Source organism: Camarhynchus parvulus, chromosome 5 (genome assembly GCF_901933205.1).
Source record: "Camarhynchus parvulus chromosome 5, STF_HiC, whole genome shotgun sequence".
Lineage (NCBI taxonomy): Eukaryota > Metazoa > Chordata > Aves > Passeriformes > Thraupidae > Camarhynchus > Camarhynchus parvulus.
This window is the reverse complement of record NC_044575.1, coordinates 45575238-45591807: the sequence shown is the minus strand read 5'-3', so window position 1 is coordinate 45591807 and position 16570 is coordinate 45575238. Positions and strand designations below refer to the sequence as shown.

At 45.2% G+C, this 16570-nt stretch overlaps 1 protein-coding gene across 1 annotated transcript in view; it reads left to right on the top strand.

Annotated features, from left to right (window-relative positions):
* The first annotated feature begins 9088 nt into the window (after positions 1 to 9088).
* TC2N (tandem C2 domains, nuclear) overlaps positions 9089 to 16570 on the top strand; it is a 28384-nt gene continuing 20902 nt past the window's right edge. The window contains exon 1 of the mRNA XM_030949270.1: positions 9089 to 9178. The gene's annotated coding sequence lies outside the window, so the exon portion shown is untranslated. The remainder of the gene's footprint in view (positions 9179 to 16570) is intronic.

Below are 16570 nucleotides of genomic sequence, written 5' to 3'. Positions count from 1 at the left end.
GAAGGTAATCTCACACCTGAGGAGCTGCAGCTGTACTAATCCCCAAAGATTAGGAACAGGCCTGCCCTTAATAGGCCACAGCTGTGTCCAATAAGAAGAAGAGTGCTACAAAAGAGTGGGTTGAGAAGAGGGCTGGAGTTTGTTGGCTGTGCTGTGAGGAAGAAGGAGTCAGGGCTGCAAGAAGCTGCCCATGAGAAATCAACAAGAAGGTATGGGAACTTTGCAATAAGATGACAACATTAATATAAGATAATTTAAATTGAACTGGCTTCCTCATATATAAATCATTAACCAGTGGCTAGTTCTCACTCCTGCCTGCACTATGTTTCTTATGACTTCAGTACAACAAAGGCTTTTCCACCCGCATGATACTCAATGACCCATGCCTAATGAGGCTTGGGTTTGTGTTTTGCAGGTGGAATGCTCTTATTTCAGCAATTTGCAAGGACAGCCAAAACTGGCTCTGGTTTGCTTTGTGAAAAGTAAAGGAACTTAGGTCACACAGTTGCTCTCTCACATTCTCATCACTCAACTCACTGCAAAGTGAGGTAGGTCATTGACTGGGCTTGTGATGATTTACAAGGCTCTCTGAAAGCTGATCTGCACTCAAAGGAAGCGCCGCCGCTCATTTCCAGCACCACCAGAACGCGTCATTTCCCTTCACTACGCTGCAAACACATCAATTCTGAATCACATGCTCAAGAGAAATTACACTGAAATGAGCACACATGCAAACTGAAAGAGGAGAGGCCCAGTGCAGGAATGCTGAGCTACAAAATTTCTCTTCTGAGAAGAAAACAACTGACTAGAACTACCCAAAGAAAATGAGAAAGTAGGTGTGACCCTTGATCAAAGGCTTACAGCTCTACAGTCCACTCTGGTTGAAGTGTCCTGATGAGTGAAGGCAACAAGGGGCTGGTTTTCCACTGAATGTGGCAGAGAATGGACACTTCACAAAACACAGCTGCTCTGACTTTGGTGTTGACATACAGCTGAAGTAGCCCAATACAGGTTTTCCACCCCTGAGTCACTTTATCCTTCTTTCTCTAGTTTAGCATTTGCTTTTTAGGTTGTTATTACACATGCTACCATGTCTGTCTAACATGGGGCTGCACAGGGGACTGAATAGCGTGATCCCCTCCCCTTTGTTGCTCTTTTCACTATGCAAGACCAATCTGTTCTGACAGTGTCCTCCCAGCTAGAGGGGTAGAGCTCTGTGGATAAGGAAATTGTCTCTCCAAAGCTGACTCATGAATGTGGACAAACCTGAAATCAGTTGTACATAATCTTCTGTCAGTGCTATCCAGCCAGCTGGTAAAGGACACTGCACTGCTGGAGAGATGGGGTTTTGCTGGGCTATAAAACTGATACCCTGCAGGGCTTTAACCTCCTGCTGCACTTCCTTAAGGGTAAACTCTGAATTGTATTTCCTTGAGAAGTCCCATGGGCTGTATTCTGTGTACCAGAACTCCTATCTCCTCCCTCTCTGTTTTTGGTGGCACCAGTTCCTCCTCAGGCTTACAAGTACTGCTGAATATTATTAACCTGTCCTTGGTGTCAGCCTGCACATAACCAAATCAGTGATGGAAAAAATGAGCCTACGTGGTTTTTTCCAGGAAGTCAGAGAGCAGCTCCCTGTCTCATACAGGTGAACACTTTCTCAAGCCAGTTACTCATTAGGACAGCAAGAGTGATCTCAGCTCTTTCACAATGATGTTTATAGTCTGTGCCAGTTTGTAAGGGCTGCTCTGAATGGCAGCTGGCTGCTGATCTTTAACAGCACTTCTGCACTCCCATTTTTACCCTTTCTAGCCTGTTTTATTCCTCCTTTCTTGGGCTCTGGCAGAGTTCAGTCACCATAGCATCCCAAAATCATCATCAAGGCCTCCTAAAATCCACTACTGAAACACATCCTCCATCTGCCTGCTAATGAAAATCCTTGTCACTCATGGGATCACCATGTCAGTTTAAGCAAAGGAACAGCCAGTTCCAACCAAGTTTTGGCTGAGAAGTGTTCAATCAGGTTTTCTAAGATCTAGAAGAACTAGTTTAATAAATCCTTGCTTGCTTGTATGACTGCACCTTCCTTCTTCTACCACACTTTCCATTATGTTACTTGGATACAAATGCACGTGGTTTTAATGTCAAGTTAAATCCTTGAGCTGCAGTGAAATAATTAACCCTTCACCCTTGAATTCCTTGCTACTATACAATCTAGTTTTTATAGAGCGAAGAGTTAAAGCAATAGTGACAACAAAATACTTGAGGCAAGTGGGTATTTGGTCACCATGGAAGGCCAGCCTTAGTCATACATATATAAACTTTTGGGCTTGGGGACTACAGGTAAATAGCATAGCAAAGATACTGTGTCCCATAAACAAATATTTGTACCTACAGTTATTGGTGCTGACTCTGGGTTCTTGAAAATAATCTCTGAAGAAAATACTGCCAAGAATAAATAACCTGCAGTTTTCAGCTGTTAAACTTCCTGGTAAAGCACTGGTTTGTGACACCTGCACCCATCCACTCAGATGTATCATTGGGTAGTACCAAGGTGTAACCCATTTCAGCCTGTTTGGCAGAGCAGCCTCTCAAGGGCTGTATATTCTCTCCTCTCTGAATATTTTTGTATGTAACCAGAGGTTAAACATGCAAATCCTCACCTTTGCAGTGAGAGTTCATCCTTACTCCTGCCCTATAGCCCCTAGTGATATCAGCAAGGGCTGTGGCACATTTACCTCCCAGTGATTCTGGCTGCAAGGCTGAGGAGCCAGTGCTGCAGCACAGGCAAGGCTGGGAATGTGGGCAGCAGGTTGGGTTTCCCTTATTTCCTGGGCCTGAAGAGTGCTGCATGCTGGTGTGTTTGCCTGGGAAAGGAGCAGAACAACCTGCAGCTGGGTTAGAGTGTTAAAATTAGTGTAGAGTGGGCTGGTAACTTCTGTTTCTAGTTATGTCATTTCTTGAATGGCTTTAAGTACCTTGCCTTTCCCAGGGGGATGTGCCCAAAGCTCCAGTTTGGAGGTCAATGCGTGTTCTCCTTTTGAACCAAGCAATTTTTGATGGAAGAACAGAATTCCAGCTTCTGTGAGCAACCAGTCACTGGCCTCCCTGGGTCTTCTTCTGAGCTCCCTCACTTCAAAGGGGTCAGGAGGTTTTAAACTGCAGTGATTTCTGTAATGGCTTTTTGTCATCACCCCCTCTCAGCAAGGGAAATGAGGTTTACTTTCACCTGAAAATAGGAGACCAAAAAAAAGGTTTTTTTACAACTGGAAATAGTGGATTATTTTTGTGCTTTTTGGCCTTTTTCTTGACTCAGTCCCTTTCAGAAAGGCTCTTTTGTGTGCTGTCCTTGCTCTGTGCATGGGTGACACCTGGCTGGCCTCTTCTTCCTGGGGACAGGAACATCTGCTTCTCCTTGGGCAGCCTGTGTCTGCTTTTGGGAGACAGGCCAACCCTGAGGCTCTCAACAGGCTCTAGAGAGATGGTGGTGTGAAAATACAGGGCAGGGCCAGGTTTGCCCTTTGCTTGGACAGGCAGGGACCCAGGCCCTGAGCAGGCTGGGACAGGCCAAGCTGCCTCCTATCCACTCTTCCACATTGAAAGAGGCATTTCTGGGCAGTATCACAAGCAAGGGGGACTGTAAGAGTGTTTGGGAAGACATCCCAGAAGTACCCCACGAGGTGGGGTAGTGGGAGAGCATATTCTTGGGATTCACAAACAGCCCAGGGAGCACTTCCCAGGCAGGGAAAGGGCTGCGCCTGTGAGCTCTTCACTGGCATGGCTAAGACAGGGGAGAGAGGATAAAGGGTAGCAGTGACAGTCTCCAGCTCCCCACAGCCCTGATGTTCCCCCCAGCCCCAGGGAGGTGTCAGATGCCTTGGGCTGGGGGTGCTGCCCAGCTCCCTGCCCGGGGGGCACAGGGTGGGCTGGGGATGCTGCCCAGCTCACTGCCCAGGGTGCACAGGGTGGTCTGGGGGTGCTGCCCAGCTCACTGCCTGGGGGGCACAGGGGTGGGCTGGCTTCCCACTCAGCCCTCAGTTTCCCCAGCTACTGAGGCTCCCTGCCAATTCCCTCCCCGCTCCCTTCATAGAGCAGGGAGTACAAAACCACAAACATTTAAGCCATTGCCTGCATTTGGACTTCTCTCTTCAGTCCATTTCTAACTGCAGTGTTTAAGCCCCACAGATTTTGACTGCTGACTGGTCACAGCTAGCATTCCTTGATGTGCTTTTACATCAGATGTAACTGAAATAGTTCTGTAAGATCTCTTATGTCTCTGGCTTGTAAAATACAATAATTTCTTACTAGGTTACACTAATATTTCGTAATTCATTCTTAATATTATTCTTCAATAAAGCTCTGTGCAAACAATTCACCCCACAGGAGGAACTTCTGCCAGATCCCAGATGTCAAACACATTTTCTTCAAATACAGGAGTTCGCGACCTTTTATGTTTGTTAATGTGACGCCATGGAAATTATTTATAATAAATAAGCATATTTCAGAGTCAGGTGTTCCATGGGCCCTTTTTCAGTGATACAACAGCCTTTCCTGAAACAGGTCTTTCCTGTTTTGTTGTAGGGGTTGTTTTTCCCCTAACAATGAAGGTTTGGGAACAGTTTGAAACCCTGTTATTGAACGAAGTCCAACTACTGCACTGAAAGGTAGACAGGAGCTTTTAAGATAATTCACCTTTCATATCTTTCCTGAATTCAGCAGCACATAAGGTTCTTTCTCTTTTATCCTGAACCCTGAAAAATTTAATTTTTAAACTGCGAACTGTATAAATATATTGTCTTACAGCATCAAATCAAAGAGGAAACTACTGCAATTGTTTGGATCTCATCAAATGTATCAAATGATACATTTGATATGCCAACTGATTTTTGATGTAGCAAGCTCATTTTAAAGCTAGGCTAGAACCACCTACCCACAATCTTTCAGGTATAAAATCTATAAAAATATCTGAAGGTGTCAATATGTTGATAAACATTTAGTCTTGTCTTTTTTCAGTAGATGTGACCATGTCCTCCCAAGCCTGTGCCAGATTAAGTGCATCTGGCTCTTAATGAAGTCAGGCAAGAAAAGGATAAGATTAGAAAACACTGCAAGGACCATGCTTTGGCTCTGTTACATCCTTTTCTCAACTACACATAAAGGTTTATAACACCTCCTGAGTTTATTGGATTCATGATCTTGGATCCCTGGACAGTGGCAGCAGCAACAAATGTCTCCTGAGGAGAAAACAGAACCATTTGCTCCTGCACCCGCAGTTCCTCCTGTTCATCACTCTGGGCTGAAGCCGATGGCCTGGCCAGAGCAGCACCCTGGTGCCTCAGTGATTATCCACCCTGGAACCTTCTTTCCTCACCTTTGGACAGTTTGGGGCTGGCAGCACTGACAATGTTAAAGGCCACTGTGGAGCACAGAAGAACTGCTGCAGCTCACACAGATGTGGGACTGGCTCTGGAGAGACAGGACCAAAGTGTTCTGGTGCACAAAGGATGAGTCCTCCTTGCATTTATTATCAGAATGTGTTAATGATGTGTGTGTGCAAAGAAAATCTGCCTTACAGCATAAGGCAAAACATAACAAGCCAGAAAATCTATTTTCAAATTCACAGTACAGCAAATCTGAATGAGTTAAGGAGAGTGTCTAATTTGAACAGCAGAGTATCTCCATGTAATTGCTTGTCTAGGCATTGTAGCAACATTTTCAAATGGTACTGGACATTGTGCAATAAAGCTGTCCTCCTGCAGCTCTGTGGGAGAAGGCAAATGGCTGCAGTCTCAGATGGTGGACAGAATTACAACAGGTTAAGAAAGTGTGATGTTAAATATGCATTTGATAAAAGGAGAAAATAAAAAATAACAGTCACGGACTGAATTATAGCAGCTTTCTCTAATGAAGTGTGTGGACCACACCCAGCATCTGTGGCAGAGGAGGGAAGGTGTCAGCTAAACCCAAAGGTTATTATGGGAATGGAAAGAAACCAGCTCCAGCTGAGAGCAGGACAAGGAGGATGAGGAAACAGTTTCATGTTGCTCCCAAAAACCCCTCAGGGGACAAAGATTACTGCTGCAAAAACTTTAATGGTAGTAAAATCCTCTGGCTGCAGAAGTTGTTTGTAAGGAAGGTGTATTAACTTCTTTGAGACTTCAGCTGAAAACCACTCTGCTATTCTAAGTTGCGAAATCCTTTTTTCCTCTCAAAAGCTCCCTGCCTCAGAAAACCTAATTTAGTGGTTACACAGGGAGTTTGGCTATGAGATGGTGTAGGCTGTGTGCTGGACTTGTCCTGATAATGCCCTGCTTTTAGGTCCTGATGGCTGAGCTCATCACTTGGCTACTGCAATATACCCTGGAATTTAACTCTGATCATAAGTACATCACTTGATGTTAGTTTCTGCAACTAAAATATTTCATAAGTAGTGGTGTTAAATGCTTGCTTGCTCTGAAGGATTCTCAGCTGGGAGAGAGCTGGGAAAGCTATTTGGAACATCAGCTGCTTAATTTCATGTAATTCTTCATAAACTAGTCAAGAACTTCTAAGCAATTATGTCTTCCACTTTCGTGTTTAAAGGATTTCAGTGTGCTCTGTGCAAACATTGATTCAACCTCTGAACTTGATTTCTAACATGGAAGCTGCCATGTCAGTAAGTGTGCACGGGTGGTGGGATCAGGTTTCTGATGCAAAGGATCACGTGGGAGAATTCAGTTCGAATTTATTCAAAGGTGCAGCCTCCATCAGCATTCCTGCTGAAAACTTTATTCACTGGAGCATTTGCAGAGAGTGAAGAAAAAGGGTCTTAATCTGTTTGAAAGTGTTTGCAGATGTAAATAATTACTCGAGCTTTGTGTCAGTATTTATACATTGGGTTTTTATTATTTCAGGTCTAGTTCCTAAAGGTTTGAAGCCCAGAGATGATAACATAGACTCCTGCTTGTAGCTACTTTCTATAGTCTTCTGGCTACTTCTCTTTCAACAAGAAAAACACTGGGAAGTTGTAATCCAATAGCATAAACAGGCTCAGCAGCAAGTGAAAAAGTCTGTGGTGCAGAGGCTCAAAACAGATGAGACAGGCCTCACTGGGGAACATGAGAGGTGAAGCATAGCCCAGACTAATAAATTCTCTTCTATTGGCCCTGCATGGGTCTGCTCAAGTATTTCAGCCCTGCATTTCTGGAGCTGAGAGTGCTGTGGTTTGGCAGAGCCAGCCAAAAGCAGCCCGGTTTATTAGCCTGCTCTGAGTACGGGGGGGTGCCTGGAGCGGAGGCAGCATAAGGAGCAGGAGCAGCTGCAGAGAACCAGGAATGGGTGAAGATGGGTGGCTGCAATGACAGCCTGGAATGGTCACCAGAGGAGAGGGGAGCCAACAGCAGGAGCCAGTGAGGCAGGGGAACATCACCAGCTTTGTGAGGCAAGGTTTAGTTACAGAAAGATACAGCAGAGCATGGAGCGCTCTGGGCATTGGAAGGGAAGCAAGATCATATTTGCAGCTGACAGGAAAGAGGTAAATTGGTTTCACTGCTGATCTTCAGACTAGGTTTGTTTGCAACAAAAATCTTTCAAGGAAGGAGGGAGGTTTGTCTCCCATCCCAGCTAAAAACATCACAGGACAGTAATGCTCTCCCCATGCGCACAAGATCAGGTTGTCCACATCCCTTACCATGCACAGCTGAATTTTGTGCTTATTGAAACAAACCTCCCAATTTGCAAGCAGCTGAAAAGACTGAAAAGTGTCCCAAACCATCAGAAGAGCCACAGAGATGTGTTAATAGACCCTCTCAAATTATAGGGCACAGGTCTTGCCCGGATGAAGAAGGAAGGCCATATTGCAAACTGTTTTTTTTTCCTCTAACTGCCTTGTCAAAAGTACTGGTTTTAATGTCTTTTCCTTCATCAGAGGCAACCTGCAGTCCCGATGGATGGCTGCTGCTGCCCTGCAACTCCAGCAGCTGAAGAACAGTTCAGGCAGGACTGGAAGTCGTTGAGAGCCTGAAAAACCCTGGAGCATGACAATGCCGAGGTAACTTGATAGCAGCAAGCTGCATACAGGGGCCTTATCAGCAGTTTAACAACACACTTCTGTGAACAGTGAAAATTAAGCTGTTTGGTCGTGTAAATTAATCCAGTGAGATGCCTTGAAATGTGTGATTAATGTGCACCTCAGGAGGACTCAGATAATTCTGGAAGCATACCAGGCTACTGGTATTTCTTTAAAACAGTGACCATGCATAACCTCATGAGTTCCATTAACAGAATGCAGAGTCTCTCTGCTATGTGACACCAGTACTTGCAACTGGCTCTGAGCAGAGATGAACAGAGATGCTTTGTCAGCTCAAAATTTATAAGTTTGTGCTTTTGGCAGAGGGTCTCTCTCCCCTTACAGTGGTTCTGGAGTTTGAAGTAGCTGTGTTACACTGCATGATGACAGGCATGAAATTCTTAGTTAGCAGCAGATCTGTGGTGTTATTAAATTTAAAATGAAAAATATTGTAACAGGAAAAAATACAGTCTTGGTGAATGGGGAAGCCACTAAAGACTGCAAATCAAGACCTATTAGGACAACTGTGCAAAACTTCAATGACTGGAAATTTAAATGCTCTCAGAATGTAAACATTTCTTTAGGGAAATACACACTTTCCCCTACTAATCCAATACACACTTTTCCCTACTAATCCAGCCCCACCTTTTCCTCATATTTGCCTCTTGGGGTATTGTTCAGGTTACCAAAACTAGAATCAAGGAGAAACCACCTTGACACTTACAGAACTTTTCCTTCCCGCAAAGAAATTTCCAAACCAGAACTTCCAGCTGAAAATTCTAAACCAATCAGCTGTGTGTGATCCCTAAATTACCCTACGAACTGTGCGCTCTAGTGGCAGGGGCTTTCTCACGTGTCCGAGTGAGCTTAACACGGATCCATATTCCGACTGGACATGCCGTTTTCTAAAAACATTGTAAAACATGAAAAAATCGCTTTTTCTCTCTAAAACAGAAGCCTGGTTGTGCTTCTAGCAAAGCGAGGAGCAGCTCTGGACGGACTTCGCAGGTCTCACGGTCCAGCAAGAGTCACTGGCAGCCATTTGGAGGCAAGCTTGCCCCGGCGAGTAGCTCAGGTGGGGCGGGAGAGTCCCGAGCCGCCGGGGAAACTCCCCCTGGGCGATAGCGATCGGTGAGTAAGCGCTGCCGAGCGCACCTGGCCGGCCGGGCGGCGGCACGGCCCGGCTGAGGAGGGCAGGAGGGGAGAGCGGCAGGGCCCGGCTGAGGAGGGCAGGAGGGGAGAGCGGCCGTGCCCGGCTGAGGAGGGCAGGAGGGGAGAGCGGCCGTGCCCGGCTGAGGAGGGCAGGCGGGGAGAGCGGCCGTGCCCGGCTGAAGAGGGCAGGTGGGAAGAGCGGCCGTGCCCGGCTGAGGAGGGCAGGAGGGCAGAGCGGCCGTGCCCGGCTGAGGAGGGCAGGCGCGCACCGAGCGGCGGCTCCAGCGCGGGGAGAGCGGCGGCTCCGGCACCGGCTTCGTCTTCGATCCCGTCCCCGCCCTGCAGCAGCTCCGGCGGGCAGAGGGGCCCGCAGCGCCGTCCCAGCAGGTACCGGGCCGGGCAGCGGGGCCAGGGCAAGATCCCCGTCAGCGGGCCGCGGGCAGAGCACGGAGGTGCGGGGAGCAGGAGCTGCCCCGGCGGAGGCGGCCGAGTGTCTGTGAGTCCTGTCGACTTTGGGAGATGCAGGCAGGTAGTAACTATTTTGAAGTACTGGGGAATGAAGTTCTAACTATTCATTCAGTACATTCCCAGTACCGAGTAATGCAGTGGTAACTATTTTGAAGTACCGGGGAATTGACTCTTCTTTCAGATTAGGTGCGAGGTTCAGTTGTACTTAGAACAGTTGTATTTCAGTTATACGTAGAGCAGTTTCGATGCGCTATTGCTGTATGGAAATGCCCTTCTAAAAGTCAAATGTTCTGTGTGAATTAGCAGCTAAGTGATGTCACAGGCCAGCAATAGCTAATTAGATCATCTTCATCTGCTTCAAGTAATTAGAGATGTGGTTTAGCCACAACTCCAAAGGAAGTTGTGAATATAGCTAGACGGTTTCCCCTCTTCGTGGGATGAAATTAGCATCAGAAAACACATATTTACTGAAGTTATGTCCTGCTGTATCCACGAGTACTGCTAAAGCAGCAGGTATAATTGTAAGCTGTTTCAAGTTGTCCTGTTCACAGTTGTTGAATCCATACCATGAAGCTGGATCCTGGGTGTTTTGGATCACCCAGGGTGTTAAACAGCAATCTGAAATAAACACCATCATTAATTAAGCTGGTCTTGTAATTCTCCTTTGATGTGGATTTGATTTCTCTAGATAAGAGCGAGAAGGTTGGTACTGTGACTGGAAGTGTGCATTGTAGGAACAGTCAGCCTGCTGTGATTGTGCAGGAAAATAACAAGATCTCGGGATGTCCACAGGGCCACAGCTGTCCAGTGCCTTCCCATCTAAAAGATCCTGTGAGCACCCACACCTTGGAGCTGAACCCTTGCAGTCCCAGCCCTCAGTCTCTGGTCTGTGCAGGCTCAGGTTTTTCCCAGTGATATTTGCTGAATGCATTGAGGTTTGCTGATTATGTGCCTTTAGTTTTTACAGTGGTGATTAGCTGGGTGTCCAAGCTGTCCAGGCATTCAGAAGTGAGGTGTACCTTGATAAGTTCTTCTTGGAGAGTCGGGAATCAGGACTACTTAAAAACCGTGTAAGGGAATACATTGCTGTGCCTTTTTTCTCCCCTTTCCTGTTCTTTCTAGGTTGTTTCTATAGCTGTTAGGCACATGTGAAGAATCAAGTTCTGATTTTGCATCTTTCATTTCTCAAGAGAGTGCTAGACCCATAAACCTTTGTGCTGTTCTGGCCTGGTGGTCTCTGGCTTCTTACTTATTAAACTATTTCACCTTGCTTTCAGTACACAAATATTCATTAGGTGAGCTGTGATCTTACAAATCAGTGCCTAGGGCATAAATCCAGGAGTGGGGAAGTTTAATTTTTCATCCTTTTTCCAACTGTATGCTAAATATTAAAATATATTTGCAGAATATATGTTGTTAAGCAATACTTAATTTCAAGAGAATATATTTATTACTTAAGTGTCCCTTGATTCTTGCCAATGCTTATAAAAATGACGCCTACTAAAAGCGTTGCACCCAGAGGGTATGTTGGACTTCACACATGTCACATGAATTCCACTGCCCTCCCCTGCATTTAATTTAGATGATGGATTCCCAGGTGATTAATTCTTCTTTCTTCATATGCTGTGGAAAGAATGAATGTGGGCGGGATTGTTCACTCATGTGTGTGTAGGGTATTAATTTATAATGTTGGAAAAAAAGTTTAGGTACTGGTCTCTTTTTCTTTGTCCTAAACCTCAGGCTTAGTTGTTTTCCTTGTTTGTTCTGTCACTTGTTTAGTATCTGCTGGTTTGCTTTTCACTCATCCTGCTGGTGGGTGGTTCAGTTCAGTTGTAAGTTACTCTAAATGCACTCCCCAGGGCTGTGGCTTGGCTGTGAAATGGGCAGTCCTGCTCTGGCCCCCCATTTTCCCCACTGCATTCTGACCCCACCTTGTGCAATCATCCACAGGGATAGTTGAAAAACTACTTATTTTTTAAAAGAAAAAAAAAAAGAGTTGTTTATTTTGGTCATTTGATTTTGTATCTAATCAGTGAGCTGGGCCAGCTCACTGTGCAGCTGCATGTTTACTGGGTCCTGCAGGAGTGGCTGTTGGCAAGGCAGAGCTGAACAGCCCCCCCAGTAGCAGCCAGCCCTTTCAGCAAGTTTGGGACAGGCAGGTGCAGCCCCCGTGTGTGGTGGGCAGAGCCAGAGCACCTGCCTTGCCAGGACAGCCTCAGCTAGGAAACCAGACCTTGGCTGGCTTAGGCCTCCTGTCTCTCCTATCTGCTGTGGCTTACACCAGCAGTACACTTTGACTTTGGTGAAACATTTATTGAACTTTTTTGCTTGATTAAGGTGCTTTTTACTTCATTTAGTGAATTTTATGTGATGCATATCCTGATGTATTTCTCCTCTCTTTGGACTCTTGTTTAAATTTATAGAAGAATGGCTTTGTTTACTCTGCGTTGCTATCTCCCCAGATACCTTAAATCTGGTAAATATTCTCTCTAATCTAAGTGGGACAACACCCAATCTCTGTCAGCAGAGAACTTAAGATCTCATCTCTTTAAAGTGAAAGGCAGAGCAAGCTCTGACTGGAAGTAGAACAGTCTCTGTTTAAGCCATGTTGTTGTTCTAGTTAGTAATGCTGCTCAGGCTCCATCGGGAGGATTGCTTGTGCAGAGAGAAGTTAGGCTGGCAGCCTTTTGCAGCCAGGATGGATCTTCACATCTAAACTGAGAAGCCTTGCGTGGGAAGAGGTTCAGAACCTGGGTTTGCTTGAGCTTCTTTGTGTTCCATTGTATTTTTAAATGATCTTAATACATCAAACCATGCAGAATTGGTGAGGATACTTGTCTTAAGCTTAGTGTGACTATTTGTTTGCCTGTCATTGCAGATGAAGTTTGCATTAATTCAGTGCCAAAAATAAATTATGTTGTCAATCTGGTGCTTATCTTTCCTGTAAATTGTACCCTGGTGATTTTGTTTTGAATCTTTGTTTTTCAGTGATCTAATAGCCAGACTTAAACTGAAGAGAACAGATAATTAGGTCCCAAATGAAGGGTGTTGGTCTTTGGGGGGTCCTCGTGGTCGCTGCAGTGGCCTGAAGAGTGAGTTCTGGAGATACTCCTTTGCCAATTAAACCAGCTTTGAAAAAAGGCAGTCTAGAAGGGCCATGTCCCAATGACTTTGAAACCTCCATGGCACTCCACTAATTTAGCACCTATGCTTTGGAGGCTGGAGCCTGGCTGTGAGCAGGTGCAGCAGCCTGGGCAGGGGGGCCTGGCTCTGGGCCCCAGAGCCCCTGCATGGATGCACAGTGTAGTGCCTCAGCCCTGGCTGAAGCATGGAGAGCCTAAGGCTGCCTGCATTTGGTGGCACAGCCTCATCATCAGAGCTGGGGGTCCCTTCTCCCTGAAGGAATGCAACCCCTCTCTCCCCAGAGTTCTCTGTCCCCTGGGCAGAGGGGGCTGGAGGTGGCTTTGTCCACCCTGCTTGTTGAAGCTGGGTCAGGTGGCTCATGGGGCCAGAGATGGCCCAGCCCTTGACCAGGACTTGACAGGGGCTGGAGAGGGCAGAGGAATGTGAGGCTGTGGCAGAATTCTCTTTGTAAAGGTCAGGCCCGCAGTGAGTGCACTGTGTTTGTACATCTTCCAGTAAGGAAAGCACCTGCCATGCAGAGAGGAGGGTTGGTCAGGATAAGGTTTAAAAGTCACTTGAGCAGTGCCTTTGTGGTTAGTGGTGAATTGATACAAAAGCAAGTTGCATCCTGTTTCTGAAAGAAATTCTGTTGTTTGGCACTCTTAAGTGACAACAAAACATGCTCAAGAGCAGTTTAATTTTGAGGTAGGGAGAAATTCTGAAAATTTAAATTCTGTGTTGATTTTGTTGGGTTTTCTTTCTCCATTATTTACTTTTGCAAAAAGGGAGTTGTTGGCCTCTAGACTGGGAGCTTTCTCTGACTTTCCCATTCAGGTTCTCCATCTTCTCAGCAGTGACCAGAGTTGCAAAAAAATTTCTTCCATGAAGCCTTATTAAAACACAGAACATCTGCCTAAATTACTCTGGCTTTCATTCTGTTCAGTGGTATATGTACTTCTAGATCTAGTTTGACCAGGGTGTGAAATCATGGGTCCAAAATCTCTTAGGAAGAGTGTTGATTTAAACTCAATAGATTTTTTTTAAAACCCATACATTTATGGGGTAGCAATTGTTCACTCTGTTGTTAAACAGTTCTGTCCTAAGGGAAAACAGGGAACGGCAGCTTCATGCTGCCAACTTCTGCTCTCAGGACCTCTGTCTGCTCAGAAGGGAGCAGAGCCCCCCCCACCATGTCCCAGACTTGTAGCAGCATTTGGCCAATAATGATTGGGATCTTAGATACTGCCATTAAATTGAGACAGTTTTGATTTCTGCTGTTTCTCCCCATGTCTGTGCAAAGTCCTTGAAAAATGCATCTGTTACACAATGCCTGGTTACCACTCATCTGGCTGGGCAGCTGCCAACAGCTCCAGCCAGTACAGCTCTCTGAGAGGCACTGCTGGGGCTCTTATAGTGGTTCTGGGTTCCTGGTCTGGGTGGATTTCATGCAAAAAGTAATAAATAGTTGTACTTTATAAGGACAGTATCCTTCTGGACTTTTATTTCAGTGTGTGTTCAGGCAGCTTCCTGAGCTCAGTGCACATGGCCTGCAGAGCCATACTCCCAGTCTGGTTTGGATTTGAATTATTTAAGATCAGTTCCCATTTCCTGTTCTTGAGTCATTCATTTACTCTGTTTTCATATGTGAAATGTACTTGAGTCACCTTTCCTTTCTTAATCTCAGACATGGTCTTTCAGCTTCCATCTCTACAGCCTACATGTTTGCTTCCTCTCACCACTGTGTGACTGGTTCTACAGTGATAGTTTGGGGCAGAACTGCTGAACAGGGAATCCTCACCTCTTGGAAACTCCATAATTGACAGGGTTTTTGTCTTCATCATGAAATAGGATAATGATTATGTGTAAAATAACTATTTAAAAACTGCTTCACCTAAAACAAAGCAGTGTGTGCGCAAGTATATGTAAAGAAATTGTCCATCTTCATTCTTGTTTTAATGGTAATGAAACTAGTTTTCCATGCAAAACTGCTTGGGTTTCCTTCTTTCTTTTCTTCTTTTTTTTCCCCCCCAAATATACAGAAGAGCTGTTTGCATTAGCTGTCTGGATGGTATATGTGTATCCATGTGTTTTCTGTATGGCTCTGTGGTCATGGCAGCAGCTGAGGAATCCTGAATGCCATTTAATGCTCTTTTTCAGTGTTGCATTGAGTTGGTTTCCAAGGGCCATCTTTTCAAAACTAGACACATTTAGCCATGTTAGGGAACTCCACAGGCAGATGCTCTTGCCTAAAATACCTTCTTCTTGGCTGTCTTGTTGAAAAATGAATCCAGATGTTTCCAGTTTTGTTTGGTATCAGAACTATAGAAGGACTGCTGACAGTTCTATTTTCATGGCTTCTTGGCATTAACGGCAGAAAGAGAAAAAATTGGATTAAAACCTGACACAGAATACATAAAGAAAGTCTTAAGTTTTAAGTTAGATTATAAAGTAACAATTGGTGATTGTTGTGATTTGTTCCTAATCTGCTTAGAGCAAAGGACTTATCTTATGTTGAATTCTTTCCATGTTCTCATCAGAAGCCAAGTTCTTTTTTTACAGATATTTTAGTCTCTTCAGCTTTCTTTTCTGGTGTCCTGACTTCAACTCTTGCTTTGCCGTTTTCCATCTGAATCCAGAAAGGTCTGCAGTCCAACATAATGGATTTATTCTTTTGTTTACTGCCCCAATACATACAATATTGTACATTCTTGTCCAAGTCAGTGAATTTATCTTCTGTTCGCAGGAACAGTGTTGTCAGATCAGTAATTGGATGAATTGGTTGCTTGCCTAATGCAACATTAGGAAGAAACATTATATCAACTTTTACAGCCCAGAGCAGAGGGGATTCAGCGTATTAAAATCCAAAGTTTTAAGCTTTGTCATGGGATAGATTTATAATGTTTCCTTCTTAATTCAAATATAAATCTCACACAAGAAAAACTGGTTCAGATTTACGGAATTTTTTCTTTTGGCACTTGTAAATTATATTATTAATGTTTTGCATACTGGGGTAGGATTGGATTAGGTCTACATTTGAGGGCTGCAGGTGCAAGGCTGTAGTGCTAAACCAGAGGCAGGGAGTCCCTGGGACCCCTGTCAGAAGGACAACTTTGGATCCTGTACTCGTGCCAGGGTTTGTTCCCCTTCTCCAAGGGGTGCCTGAAAAGCAGAAGCAGTTGTTCCTGTAGCACAATAGCTCAAGCACACACACCTGCTCAGCTTTATTTTTCTTAGGGGAAGTAGGCAGGAGCAATTAGTTCTTCTTTGTGATGTGCTCTGGTGCTCTGTGCCTGGGCTGCGTGTGCAGATGTGCTGAAAGCCTTTTGGCCTCCTCCAGACTGGAGCCCTGGGAAGAAGCAGTTGCTGAGCTGAATGAGACCACAGCTAGATTGCACAAGTGATCTTTAGGGTTCAGCTCAGGGCCTGCACGAAGAGAGACATACATTAGATCATCTTTGTCTGGGCAGAGAAGCTGGAAAGAGAAGGCAAAGCTGGAGTGGGACACAGTATGTTCCTTCAAAAGTGCATGTGGGAAGATGTGGCTGCTCTAGGAGAAGTTTCTGCCCTGGCACAATTAGAGCTGGACCTCATGGGCAGGAGAAGATGCAGAGCAGCTCATGGGCTCACAGTGAGCTCTGCTTTTAGTGCTATGACAACACCTAAGCTAAGAACTGACATCTGAGGTGGTTTTCTTTCCCTCGAAAGAAGCTTGCTGAAGTTGAGTAATATTTTTGTACAGTTGTCACATCCTGGGTGATAGCAGTGACATATTAAGCACTC